Source organism: Vicugna pacos, chromosome 15 (genome assembly GCF_048564905.1).
Source record: "Vicugna pacos chromosome 15, VicPac4, whole genome shotgun sequence".
In the NCBI taxonomy this organism is placed as follows: Eukaryota; Metazoa; Chordata; class Mammalia; order Artiodactyla; family Camelidae; genus Vicugna; species Vicugna pacos.
The window spans coordinates 27,417,472-27,430,211 of record NC_133001.1 but is presented as its reverse complement, the minus strand read 5'-3'; the positions used below and the strand labels follow the sequence as shown (position 1 = coordinate 27,430,211).

The window sequence follows — 12,740 nt, the reverse complement described above, 5'->3', positions numbered from 1 at the left end:
CTGCTCCAAGTGGTCCCCCAGACCAATTTTGCGTAACAGTAACACACTCTTTCCCACAGATGTTCTGTTTTGTTCTTCAGATCCCACAGGAGACAGCCTGATAGTGACACCTTTGTACTTCTCATTGCCGCTACAAAAAGACTAGGTCAAAATTTTCATGACACTTTTGTTTCTGTTTTTTAAGTTTGCTGTATGTGAAAATACCTATTACACAAATCAAGTAGTCTGCTATCCATTGCCAAGTATCTCTAGCCCAGGAGCTGTCAGAAGAGGTGTAATGAACAGGAAACAGTTTATAGAATTACTGACTTGGTCTACGAAGCTGGCAGGACCCTCTCTGCCCATGCAGCCAAAGACTAGCCAGGTGGAGCATGTTGTTCCTTTGCTCTTAAGGCTGTCGAGGTGGGGTGTGTCTCTCCCGGGACCTCATCCCCAGGCAGCCCCCACCTTTCTGATGCTCCTATTCCTGCCCTGGGGACTGGGGTGAGTGCCCTGCCTGTTGCCCTCCTGGCATCTGTGAGCTGCTCAGTCATCACTGGCCTCCTTGCTTATTCCAACTCCCGCGGATGGTGTTCTCAGTACTCACGGGGAAGGGAGCATCGTTGCTCTTCTCTCGGGATCCCTGTCACCTCCCCCTCCCACTTTAGCACATTTCTTTTTTTTTTTTTTTAACCTGGGAAGAGAGTCTCTTCTGACCTTACATAGGGAAGCCTTTTCAATAAATCAAAACAAACAAACAAACAAAAACCATAGCCCACCCCAGCTACAGCCTTGTGCCCAGTGTCCTTCCTACCATCCCTTCCACAATGCCGTTGACTCATCTGGGCTGGCTGGGACATTTCTATTTATATTTCATTACCATATGGGTTTGAGGTGAGCCTGTCTGTGAAATAAAGTGGGAACTTATTTTATTTTTGTTTTTTTTTGTGATTTTTGAAAGGCAGGGAGGAGAAAATGAAGACTAACAGAAGGAACAGGTAACTAGCATTTATCGAGCCCATAGAGTGCTTGAGATAGACGTCTCGCACACATTACCTATTCTTCCTCACACTGATCTTGGGAGGTGTTATTTATTCTGTTTTACAGAGGAGGAAACAGAAGGTATTTTGTGGCACAGAGTACCACAGCTAGTAAACAGAGAAGCCAGTTGCTAATTTGCTCTTTTTTTAGTGTAAAAATTAATGAAATATTTCTGAGTAATTCTGTCCTTAAAAAAAGGCGTTATGAAGCATGCCATCCAATGGGCTGTGTGACCTGCGGCAAGTCAGTGAACCTCTCTGGGCTATGGTTTGAATATCTGTAAAACCAGGAGGCTATCCCAGAGGGATCTACCATCTAAGAGCTTCTGACCAGTCTTGAATTACCCTTGTTCTCAAAGAAGGACTTCCTCCTGCCCAGCCCAAATCTCTCAAGAATCTACATCACACTAACAGGAAATAAAGATTAGTACTCATCAGGAGTGCATCAGGAATTCGCCTCCTTTCTGGCTGGATGGCAGTTGTACATAACTCCCCTAAATCAGGACCTATGAGTAGGTAGCAGGGTGAAAAGAACACAATGCTGAAGGGTTTCTACACCACCTGGGTTTCTGCCTCGCCACCCCGCCACAGCCACCGCAGCCAGTGTGCCTCCAGCCTGCCGTTGTTCCCTGTACAGCCCGGGGGCTCCCCCATAGCTGGCCACCTGCACCATGGGAAGGGCCAGTGCCCGCCATGGTTTATCACAGGGCAGGCCCCGCCAAGGCAAACAGGCCAGACTTGCGTGGCCTCCCCTGCACCCTGGGAGAGCACCGCCCAGGTAAGGGAAACAAGATAATATTTATGAGAAACAATAAAATCTACAGCAGCACGTGCACCTTGAAATTCTAGGAGCCGTGAACTGGAAGGGCACTCCCTGACCCCTGTGTAATGTGTACTCGTCTGCCCTAGGTGAGGGAAAGGGTCACACACACACACGTGTGTTCATATATATATGCATGTGTGCCTACCGACTGTATCCTTAGGATTTGCTAAGCCTCTCATATGAAGCATCAACAGCCCCAGGAAATTGTATTTATGAACTCTAATTCCACTGGAGCTTGCCAGCTTTCCGAGGCCAAGTCAAGATTTTTAAAAAGCTGTGGGCTAGATCCTGACCTCAGAACACAGACTGGACAGAGAAGGGCCAAGAAATGCCAGAGAAGCTGAGTTCAGGAGGGAAGACAAAGCCTGCCTTTCTCACCATCCATGTCCATCTCTCCTCCCCAGCTGCCCAAACCCACTCCCCAACACACACACCAAAAAAGCATTAAATTCCAGAATCAGCAACTGATTATAAGAGAGACAGACACTGGTTGAAGCTTTGCATGTGAGCATGGGTGTAGCTGTGCCCAGTACATGACCCAGGGATGACCACCAGAGGCAGTGTCATCATTTAAGTCGAGTTGTCATTGGCATTCGCCTGCATCTCACAGTTTAGCCTCTTTGTTTCCGTCACAGCCCTCCTCAGGCACCCATCCAAGCTGCTCTGTGCAGTTCAACTAAATTTATAGGACACTCCTCCACTCGGCACTGTGCTGAGGAATCCAAAGCCATTCCAGTACCAGGTCTGTTGCAAGCTCTGTGACCTTGAGCTTTTTAAGTGACTGGGTTCTTGTTCCACCTTAGAGAACTGGCATGATGCAAGAATGATGATGAGGGACTCGTGCTCAAATGAAAAGCCTAGACTTCTCATCAAAAGACTGGCAAACGAACCCACATCTGTGTTTTAAGTTAAAGCGAGATGGTTAAGGCTAGTGCGTTTCATGGTTTCATCTGCCCTAACCAATGATTTCAAGTAACTGATCAGCAGGAGTCGCAATTGCATTTGATGAGAGCATCTGCAATAATATCTTAATTCTTCTTTTTATTAACGCCTACAATTTGTAAGGACTGTGAGGAAGGGCTGGAGGGGCGGGGCTTGAGTCAGGCTGATTGACAGGAGGAAGGACCAGGCTGGGGAAGAACACAGGGCATGGACCTTGCTGGAGGCAAGGCCAGTGCTGGGGGTCAGAGAGGCAATGGGGTTGGCTGGAGCACAGGAACTAGTAAGAGAAAACAATAGAACTGGACAGGTAGAATGGGAAGAGGAAAAAAGGTTTATTATACACCAATTAGTGTAGCACATGATTTCACATACTACATATAATTTCATTTAATCCTAACATCTGAGGGAATAGGTGGGGCTGCAGATGATGGTTCCTCAGCCTCTAACAGGGTTCATCAGAGAAACTAACTTATTTGCTAAATCTCAAACAGCTAGTTAGTGGTAAAACCTAGATTTTAATCCTCCATTTCTGTCTCCAGGTCCAATGGTTGCTTGTTTTCATTTTACCTCACTTACGTAGTTACTACCGTGTTAACTTTCTAAAAATGTCATATGAAATAGATTATATGTGCACATGAATGTAAATAATACACATGTATTGTTGAAAAAAACTAAAATAAGTGCTGATGGACCCACCACTCAACTGAAGTAATAGAATATTATCAATATTATTGAAGCTCCATATACCCCTCCCTTCCCAGCCCCAGAGGTAACCACGATCCTGAAATATGTGCCAGAGATTCCCTTGTCCCTTATCATTTTACCACATGGATTTGCTGTGTCATTTCCATCTGCCCCTCCAGATCCAGGGACCAATCTTCTCTATCCCTCCCTCCCCTCCTGAGGCTGCCCTGTGTGGACTGCACTAGGAGCCTCCCTTGATCCCTGGTTTCCTGATGGGTTTGGCCAAAGTGAAGCACTTTCAGGAGATCAGTGATGAGGAGAATGAGGTAGAGGTGTTTGCTCCCCTGCCCTCCCTCCCCTGCTCTCACCCACTTCTCCCCCAACCCCCGCAACCCTGTAACCCCTAACCCAGAGTAAGTCAGTTGCATTCCCCTACCAAAAGCAGGCAGCCCTCCGTTCAACTACTCCTTCCCTGCCCTCCCCTTGGCTCCTCCAGGTCTATGGACGGTGAGAACTCCTGACTGCTTTGCTAGCCCTAGGGCACTACACCCTTCTTTGCTAGTTACCCAAACCTAGTGTTTCTTACTGGGTTTTTTTTTTCTCTTTCATTATCACCTCTACCAACAAGTAGCCTTTTCAGATGTTTTTTCTAATCATCTTCCCCACCATGAAATTTTTATACCACAGACATACTATGTATCTGTTTATGTACTGTACATATCTCTGTGCTTTATACAAGAAAAGAAAAATAATTTTTTGCCCCGGAGAATGAACTTTCACCCCTTTAGGAGTAATATTGCCTCACTGAGAATGCATTCCCTAACCCAACTCATGTTTTCTTATAAAGAGTCCCATTAATAAGCTTTCCTAGCCACCCAGTTTGTCTGTCCCTTCTCTTTCTTGCCAGAGCACTGACAAATACATACCTGGGTATCCAAACAGTGTATTTTTAGCTTTGCTGGTTTTCCATCTTTACATAAATGAAACAACACAGTGTATTTTTCTCAGTCTTGCTATTCTCATTCAGTATCGCTTGTGAGATACTGATTCATCCATATTGATGTGTGTTGTTCATTTTCACTGCTGTATAGTATTGCATTGAATGGAACACATCAAAATTTTTATGTTCATTTAGTTTTGATGGATATTTGGGTTGGTTATTCTGAACATGTGGCATGAAACATTCTTATACATGCCTCTGGATTTAGATACGGATACGGAGATACATATAGGTATAGATATAAATATAGAGAGAGCGTCCATAGGATTCATTCCTGGGTGTAGAACTGCTGAGAGGTAGGGTGTGCCTATCTTGCCCCTGACCAGGAAAAGCCGGGTTGTTTTCCTGTACCTGTGCCAGTGTTCACTCACACTAATAAGGAGTTCTGGTTGCTCCAAATTTCTTTCTAGCATTTGCTGTTAGACTTCAAAATTTTTCCCGTCTGGTGGGTTGTGAAATGGGTGTCTCATTGTAGCATCTTTTCACTTGTTCGTTAGCCATTTGTGTTTCCTTTTCTGTGAGTGTCTGTTTATGTCTTTTGTCCCTTTTTCCATTGGGGTGTATCTCTTTCTTGTTGATTCATTGGTGTCCTTCATATATTCTGGACACTAATCCGTTACCAGTTACACATACTGCAAATATTTCCCCAGGCTGTGGCTTGTCTTCTTGCTCCCTTTAAGATGGATTCTGATGAATAGAAGTTTAAAATTTTAATGTAGGAAAATGTCTTAATCATTTCCTTAATGGTTTATGCCTTTTGTGACTTATTTGAGATACTCTTTCCTATCCTGAGTTCCTAAAATCATTCCAGAGTTTTTTTTAAAAGATTTTTAAAATAGTGCATTTTTCATTTAAGTTTTTATTCTATCAGAAATTGATTTTTGTATATAGTAGGGATCCAGTTTCTTTTCTCCCTTCTATTAATAGAAATGAATTTTCCAGTCCCACTTATTGAATGGACCCTCATCTCCCTTGCTTATCTTTAGTGCCTTCTCAGTCATATACTTACATGTGTGTGGGTTTGTTTCTGGACTCTTCTATTCCATTGGTCTATTAATATTTCCCTGTACCAATAACACCATTCTGATTTCTATAAGCTTAATAATAAGTCAATTTCTAGTAGGGTGAGTCTCTTTTCTTTTTTCGAAATGTCCTATCTATTGTTTGCTCTTGGCTCTTCTTGTAAAAATTTTTAAATGCTTTGTCAAGTTTCTAAAAGGACTTGTCATGGGTAAAAGCAGGAGCAGGGAGAAACATCTACATGCAGAACAAAGAGGGCCACTTGAGGCAGATTAGGTGATGAAAGGTGGTGACAGAGACCAGAGCATATCTAAAGTCCAGAAGCCAAGGCCTCTGGGGGCCAGAACAGGACCACCTGGTATGGGGAAGCCCAGCCAAAAGGTGTTATGAGGCTCTCTCTGCTTATTTTTATTAACCCAGTTGCCCAGGGACATCATAAAGGTACTGACCCTCTATCATAAGCCTCCTTTGGGGAGGTTTATTAAGAAATTGGAATTATTTATTCTAAAAAAAAAAGACAGAAAAACTAGGAGCGACTTAATTGTTAAGTACTATTCTAGGCTTAGGAGATAATGTGAAAATGGGGAAAGAGGCCAGAGTTGGGATCAGACTCACAGGAATCAATCAATAACATAAGGAGACAAACCTAGCTAAGCCCAGAGCACCAGCCTGTCTTCTCCTAAAGAGGATATAGATGCTTCTGGTACAAATTCATGTCCATTTACTAGTATTTTTGTTTGGTTTTTTTTGTTGTTTAGCAATACTTACTGAGCATTTACTATGGGCCTGGCTCTCTTCCAGGTACCTACCATGTATTAATTTATTTAAATCCCACCTACCCCAGCCCAGATCAACTCACCGTACAACCCAACTGATGACTGATCTGTTGGTAAGTTCCCACGAGGAATAGGTCACTGAGGAGAAAGGTAAAAAAAATTCTATGTATAGACCTTCCACAGCCACTCCTTAAACCAGGCTTTTGAACGTTTCCTAGTGGATTTTGTCTGTTTGACTCAGATGGGAAGATGTAAAACCAGGTATCAGGTGGTGCAGTTGAGAAAAAAACAGAAGAGAAACAGGATCCGGGCGACCACACTCTCTCTGTGGAGGCAGACAGAAGGAAGGGGATGAGCGGGAGAGGGGATTTTAGAACAGACTACCAGAGCAGCCATTACCCTCCGCATAGGCTGTGTGAATAAGACTTGGCCCTGTGCTCTGGGCCAGGAAGTCCGCGGTATCACATGCCAAGTATTGGCATCAAGGGCTTTACAACAAGAAGGTAGCACCTCAGATCCTTTGTAGAGCAAGACGGGTTATAAATAGAGCTATAATTTTTTTTTTTAACTCGAAGGCAACAGGCTTAGCACAGCTATTCTTCCCTTCTGGTTCTCCTCCCTGCACCGCTTTGCCTATTAAATCCCTGCTACCAGGCAGATCCACCTGCCTCTTAGCCAATCTGCTGCAGCAGCCTCAGCAGAGCCAGGATGGAAACTGGCTTCTATTACAACTCCAGGCTGTGACCCTGCCTGTGGAAAAGAGTTAATCTTCCTATCTTATCTCTGGCTAATTGGGCAGGAGGTGAAGGAGACAAGAATTTATTGTACAATTTGCTACCTGCTGACTAGAACACGAATGTATCCATTTCAGAGGCAGGCTCTGATTTTGGAGACAGACTGAGGAGAAAAAGGATGTAGGCTGGGTTTCTGGGACATGTAGTGAAGACCTGCTCACGGAGATTTTAACTATAAGATCCAAAAACTGATATTTTACTGGCCAAGTTATATGTGGTTTGTGGTGTGTGTGTGTGTCTGAGAGAGAGAGACAGAGAGAGACAGAGTGAGACAGAGAGAGAAACAGACAGAGAGATTGATTTAATCTCTCCTACCAGATTTGAAAGCATTTGAGCATGCAGGAACTTAGAAATTATTTAGCCCAGGGCGTCTCAAACTTTGCTTTGTGTCACAATCACCTGGAGGCTTGTTAAAGCACAGATTGCTAGATCCCACCCCCAGGGTTTCTGATACAGTAATTCTGGGTGGGTCCTGATAATTTGCATTTCTCATAAGGATCGGGTGACGCCGATGCTACCAGACTGAGGGTCACACTTTGAGAATCACTGATTTAGCCCAACCTCCTGGTCACAGATGAGGAAGCCAAAGCCCAACTATTAATAAAAGTACATGTTTAAGGGCCCACAACCGGTTGCTAGCTAAAGCCGGATGAGAACAGACTCCTGACTCCTAATCTGGCGCTTGCCCCACCGCTTCAGGCTGGTGCCTGGCCAGAGTGCCAGGGAGGTGCTATTCTAACAATAAACCTGTTATCCTTTATGGCTGAAGATTACCAGTCTTCACGTTGTTTCCCCCTTCTGCTGCCTTCCCCAGCCCAACGTCACTGGCCCTGCTGGCTCAGTACATAAATAGCCCAGCCCAGCCCACGCACTCCACCATCCAGTGGGACTGAGAATCAGGTCCTGTTCCCACAGCCCAGTGCCCACTCCCCTCCTGTCCTCTCTGGTAAATGAGCTGGAGATCTGAGGCCTTTGCAGTGGCCACTATTCATGCATATTGGCCCTGAGTTATAGCTCTTCCTACATCCTCCATATCCATTAGAGCTTGAACCTTGGTGTCGAACATTTCAGTCCTTTATCATGCTTAGCAACTAAGTCTCCTTCTGAGGCTTGAGCTCCACTCTGAATGACCATCCAATGTTGGGGGACTGTGTTTCTGATGGTCCCCTTCCTGGGTTGGAGTGTTGGCCTGTACCAAAACCGGGTGGCTGAGTCCTATAGCCCATGAATAAACCTCCTACATGGTATTTGCCCACCCAGAGGTCTTCTGAGCACTGACTGTCTCTTGAATTTCCTGGGGCTACATTCTGCCTGCCAGATTGGAAACTCCAGGCTTGATGTGATTTAAGTCAAAGCTGAGGTTTTCATCCAGCCTTGGGATGCTTGTCTACCTGTCACATGCCAGCTTCTCTGTTGGATCAGTTCCCCAGCCCCATCTCACCCTTGACACATTCCTTGGTTTGCCCAGTGAGATACAGCACAAAGAGGTCCTAAACAGGGCAAGTGCTTCCAGTGGGTTTCCCCCAGCATGGGGAAGGGATACACTGACCCACCCACAATGGCACCTTAGAGGTCTGTTTTCATTTGGAAGTGACGCTTCAAAGGCATGGTCTGAAAGGAGACAAAGGCTAGATTATTCTGCATGAGGAATTGGTAGATACTGGAGGTGAAGGAGAGAATACAAAAGAGAGGAGGATCCTGGAGAAGATTGGATTAGTTTGAATGATACAGCAGGATGCTGGGACCTAGGGGGAAAGTAGCCAATAAGATCCCCTATGTGAAATTAGGAGTTCGGGATTGACAGATACAAAATAGATAAACAACAAGGACCTACCGTATAGCACAGGGAAATATATTCAATTTCTTGTAATAAGCTATAATGGAAAAGAATCTAAAAATATATGTACATATATGTTTGTATGTACGTATGTACATGTACAGGTCTGTACATATGTACGTATACATGTCTGTATATGTAGAACTGAATCGCTTTGCTGTACACCTGAAACTAACATTGTTAAAAAAAAGAGATTCCCTACTGGCATGGCCAGACGGCTTTTGCTGTTCAATTTTAATTTGTCTGCTATGGGACAGTATGACCTCCTCCCTGTTCCAAATCTGGATATACCTGTACAGCTTTTGTGGCAGTCATGGGAGGAGTGAGAAAGCAGGATAATATACAGAAACGTGGCCTGTTCCACTCATCCCAGCTGAGACTCATGTGTAGCTAGCAGCATTGTATCTCAGTTCTAGGCTGGAATCTGCTAGTTCCAGGTGGTCAACACCAGAGGGGTGAGGAGAAGCTAAAAGTGGGGCTGGAAAAAGCAGGGAGGAGTCCTTGACATGGAAACAACTGCCAGGTGGATTCAGGCAGGGACGTGAAACTTCCCCCCTGTTTGCCAAACATACTGGAGGCTTTGAAGGCAACTCTTAGATGACTGTGCTGGGTTATTCTGGGATTCATTGTCATGACACTGTAACCATTTGAGAGAACTAGCCTGATATGAGACACACTAGAGATTCTTAATTTGGATCCAATTAACTTGGAATCTGTGTTCCCATGGTCAAGGGTTTGGGTGAAATTTATCTTTTTCTTCTTTATGAAGAAACAAATCAGAATTACAGACAAGATGATAGGAAATATGTTTAGCCTTTGTAAATTTAATAATTTTTGCAATCTAGCAAAATGTTTATCACCCTAGGGGAAAAACTGCAATAAATGCATTGATAGTTAATGAGGGTTTATGGTTTTAGGAAAAATTTTTTAAAACCCTCGATCCTTTTTTTACAAATTGATTTGAGGATAGTTCCTAGCCACTCCCTCCCCTCTGGAGTTTATTCCTTTATTTCTCCCAAGCAGACCTTGCATGGTAATAAGATGCTATGAAAAGCCAGGTTGCCATTTTTAAAGGCTCCCTGAAGCATCCTGGAATGGGACAAATTTTCTTTCTCCCCTCCAAGTAAGTGTCAATCATCAGGGCTGGAGTGATGGTCAGGATGTGGCAGTGGGAATAAAAAGGAAGGAAAGGAAAAGGTTCTTGCTGAAACCGTTCCCTTCCCTTCATCTGTTCCTAGTCCAAGAGCTGCTGGAAAGTGTCTCTCAGAGCACACCTTGGTCATTTTCTTGAGAAAGCCAAACTTGGAAGTGACTAGCAGGTCTAATTGTGCCTCTGTGGAATCTAAATTCTGGAAGGAGACAAAGAGAGGTCTGGAGGCCTCTGACTGGAGAGCCTGATGGATTAAATCCAAGCCTCTAACAGTCCCAAAAAGCTGTCAGGGTGCCTGGGCAGTGTGGAGCCAATCTGGACGATGCATTCCAGATGGTTTGCCTTCCTTCCTTGGGTTTGGGGCCAGTTGGAGCTCCCGGGCGGTCTCCCAAGGTAGACCCCCAGAGAGCACAAGGCAACTGTCCAGATGGGAGGGACCAGGCTCAGAATCACTGTGGCAGGCTCGAAATTAGAGGGAAGGGCCCCCTCCTTTATGGTGAGCATCTGGATATCATTTTTCAGGCTATTAAAAACACTAACTCTACTCTGCTAAATGCAGCCAATTCATTTTTTAAAAAAAGCATTTGGTGGACAATTCCAGGCCAGGCAGTTGCCCCAAAATGGATCCAAATAATTTGGGGGGAGATGACGAAGCTCCGAGAAGGGGCTCCAAAACCCCCTAATAGGCATCCAGCCATCACCCCCACTCCCACCTCCCAACTTCACCAGTTCACGGGCAATGACACCACCAACTGCCAAGACTCGGGACAATGCCAGGCCTTTGCAGTATATTTTACTTTGGGGGTTTTATTTTAGCTTGTGCAAAATGTACAAGGCAGATGTGGAAGATTTTCTTTCACGCTCAAGGCTTCGTGACTAGGTTACTGAGAATAAGGATGAGACAGGTAGAAGGGCAGGGACGGGCGAGCACGCGAGAGCATGGAGAGAGGGAGCAGACTCAAGCAACCACCCGGAAATTCCCCGTGGTCTCCCTGGTCTGTGAATCAGCTCTAGCCGTGTCTGAGTTTTTTTACTGAGGAAAGGAGGCCTATTTGCCCATGGTCCTGTTGCAACCACGTGGTTGGATGGCAACCTGAGGACAGGCAGCTAAGAGCAGTCCCCTCCCCAAGGGTCCTGGGAAAGAGACAGGAGGTGAGGAGTAAACGTCTACCCAGGAGCCTCCCAGGCTGGTTGGCAGAGAACCGGTCCCTGCTCTGAGGACATCCTGGCTAGTGAGGCCGCAGGTCTCAGCTCTGGGGAGCTTCTGGGTTCCTAGAAAAGAGTAATCACAGAGCAGCGTGGGATAAACAGTTGTAAGGGAAGGGAGTCCATAAATATTGACACAGGGAAGGGGTGAACAGAACAGTTCAGAAGGAGAAGAGTTGCTCACAAGGAAAACCCTTTCTAGTCTGTTAGACTTACACAGAGGAAGCCCAGGGACTGATCCTGCCCAACATCCCAATGTCTATTCTGTTGCTTTTGCGTCTGAGCTTTAGTGAAACTATTTTGGACACATTTCCAGAGGGTAAGTGTCCGAGAATTAAAATCTTAAACATCCAATTAATCACCGAAAGTCACCTTGTTTGAGGAGTGGAAACGTCTTCTATATGTATCTCCCGACTCTGTGAACTACCTCTGATGGTAAAAACAGTTTTTTTTTTTAAACTTTCAGCCTAGTCCACGCTGGAGGAAGTAATGACATTCAATACATAAATGTCTCCTGTAAATATACATCATTATACAAAAACAAGCCATGAATAATCAAGTACTCAGATGTATAAACTGCAAAGTTGTGGTGATGTCCCCTACACGACGTATCCACATGCCCCCTAAATCTTACTCACACTTTGTCCTTAGGAATCTGTCAAAAGTATTGTCATCCCCATTATTCCAAGACCTCACTTGACTATGGTCCTCCCGGATTCCTCGGCGTGCAAATCTTCAGCCCTGAGGCTCAGACCCTCGCCTGTCTTGACAGGGCTTTTCTAGGCTGCCAAATAACTCCCTGCTGTATGCCAAGGCGTTATTAATTAATGTTGATCTCAGTCATGGCAGCTCTGCTGTGAAATGCCAGTGCTGTCAAGAGCTCGCCATCAGGCTCCGCGTTTGTCTTCTAGGAGTTGTACCTCAGGACTAACCTTTATCTTTTATGATACTCAAGCATTGACAGACTCTAAAATGCCATAAACAATAATGTTCTGAAACTTATCTGCTTTGTGGTAGCTGAAACACTGTCATGGGCACCAGCCAATCCTTCTGAAATAATACTGATGTAAGTGACAGGCACGGAAGGAAATGATAGGTATGTTTACCTCCAGATTTAAATGGGAGTGTTTTGATATTGTTTTCCAGACCAGGAGACTTATACAATGAAGAACTTCCCTCAGCTGAATGTCTCTTGCTCACTTGAATTTTCAGAGAAACTTTCTCAAGAGGTCCAGACAAGTGTTGCTCTAATTCTTTCCGCAGAGCAACAGTAGCTCTTGTCTGGTTCATACTTGGTAACCGGCAACATTGCTCTTCTGCACGAGCTTATGTACTTTCCCACTATGGTTGGACCTCTCCCCTTGTGACTCCTGCTTCTCCATGATAGGTTGATGAAGGGGCCCAGGATTCTTCCAATCAGAGAAACCTATGACTGGTTGCCTAGGGAACAGAAGCATTAGGTTCAGGGCATCCCTACCCAGCCCCAATT

General features: G+C 45.0%; 1 long non-coding RNA gene across 1 annotated transcript; it reads right to left on the bottom strand.

Moving 5' to 3' along the window:
• Positions 1–4,582: 4,582 nt before the first annotated feature.
• On the bottom strand, positions 4,583–12,595 carry LOC140685879 (uncharacterized). The gene is made up of 3 exons (XR_012059325.1): positions 12,358–12,595; positions 6,348–6,589; positions 4,583–5,155 (listed from the first exon to the last, which is right to left on the bottom strand). It is a non-coding gene; the product is annotated as an uncharacterized lncRNA (long non-coding RNA).
• Positions 12,596–12,740: the final 145 nt, after the last annotated feature.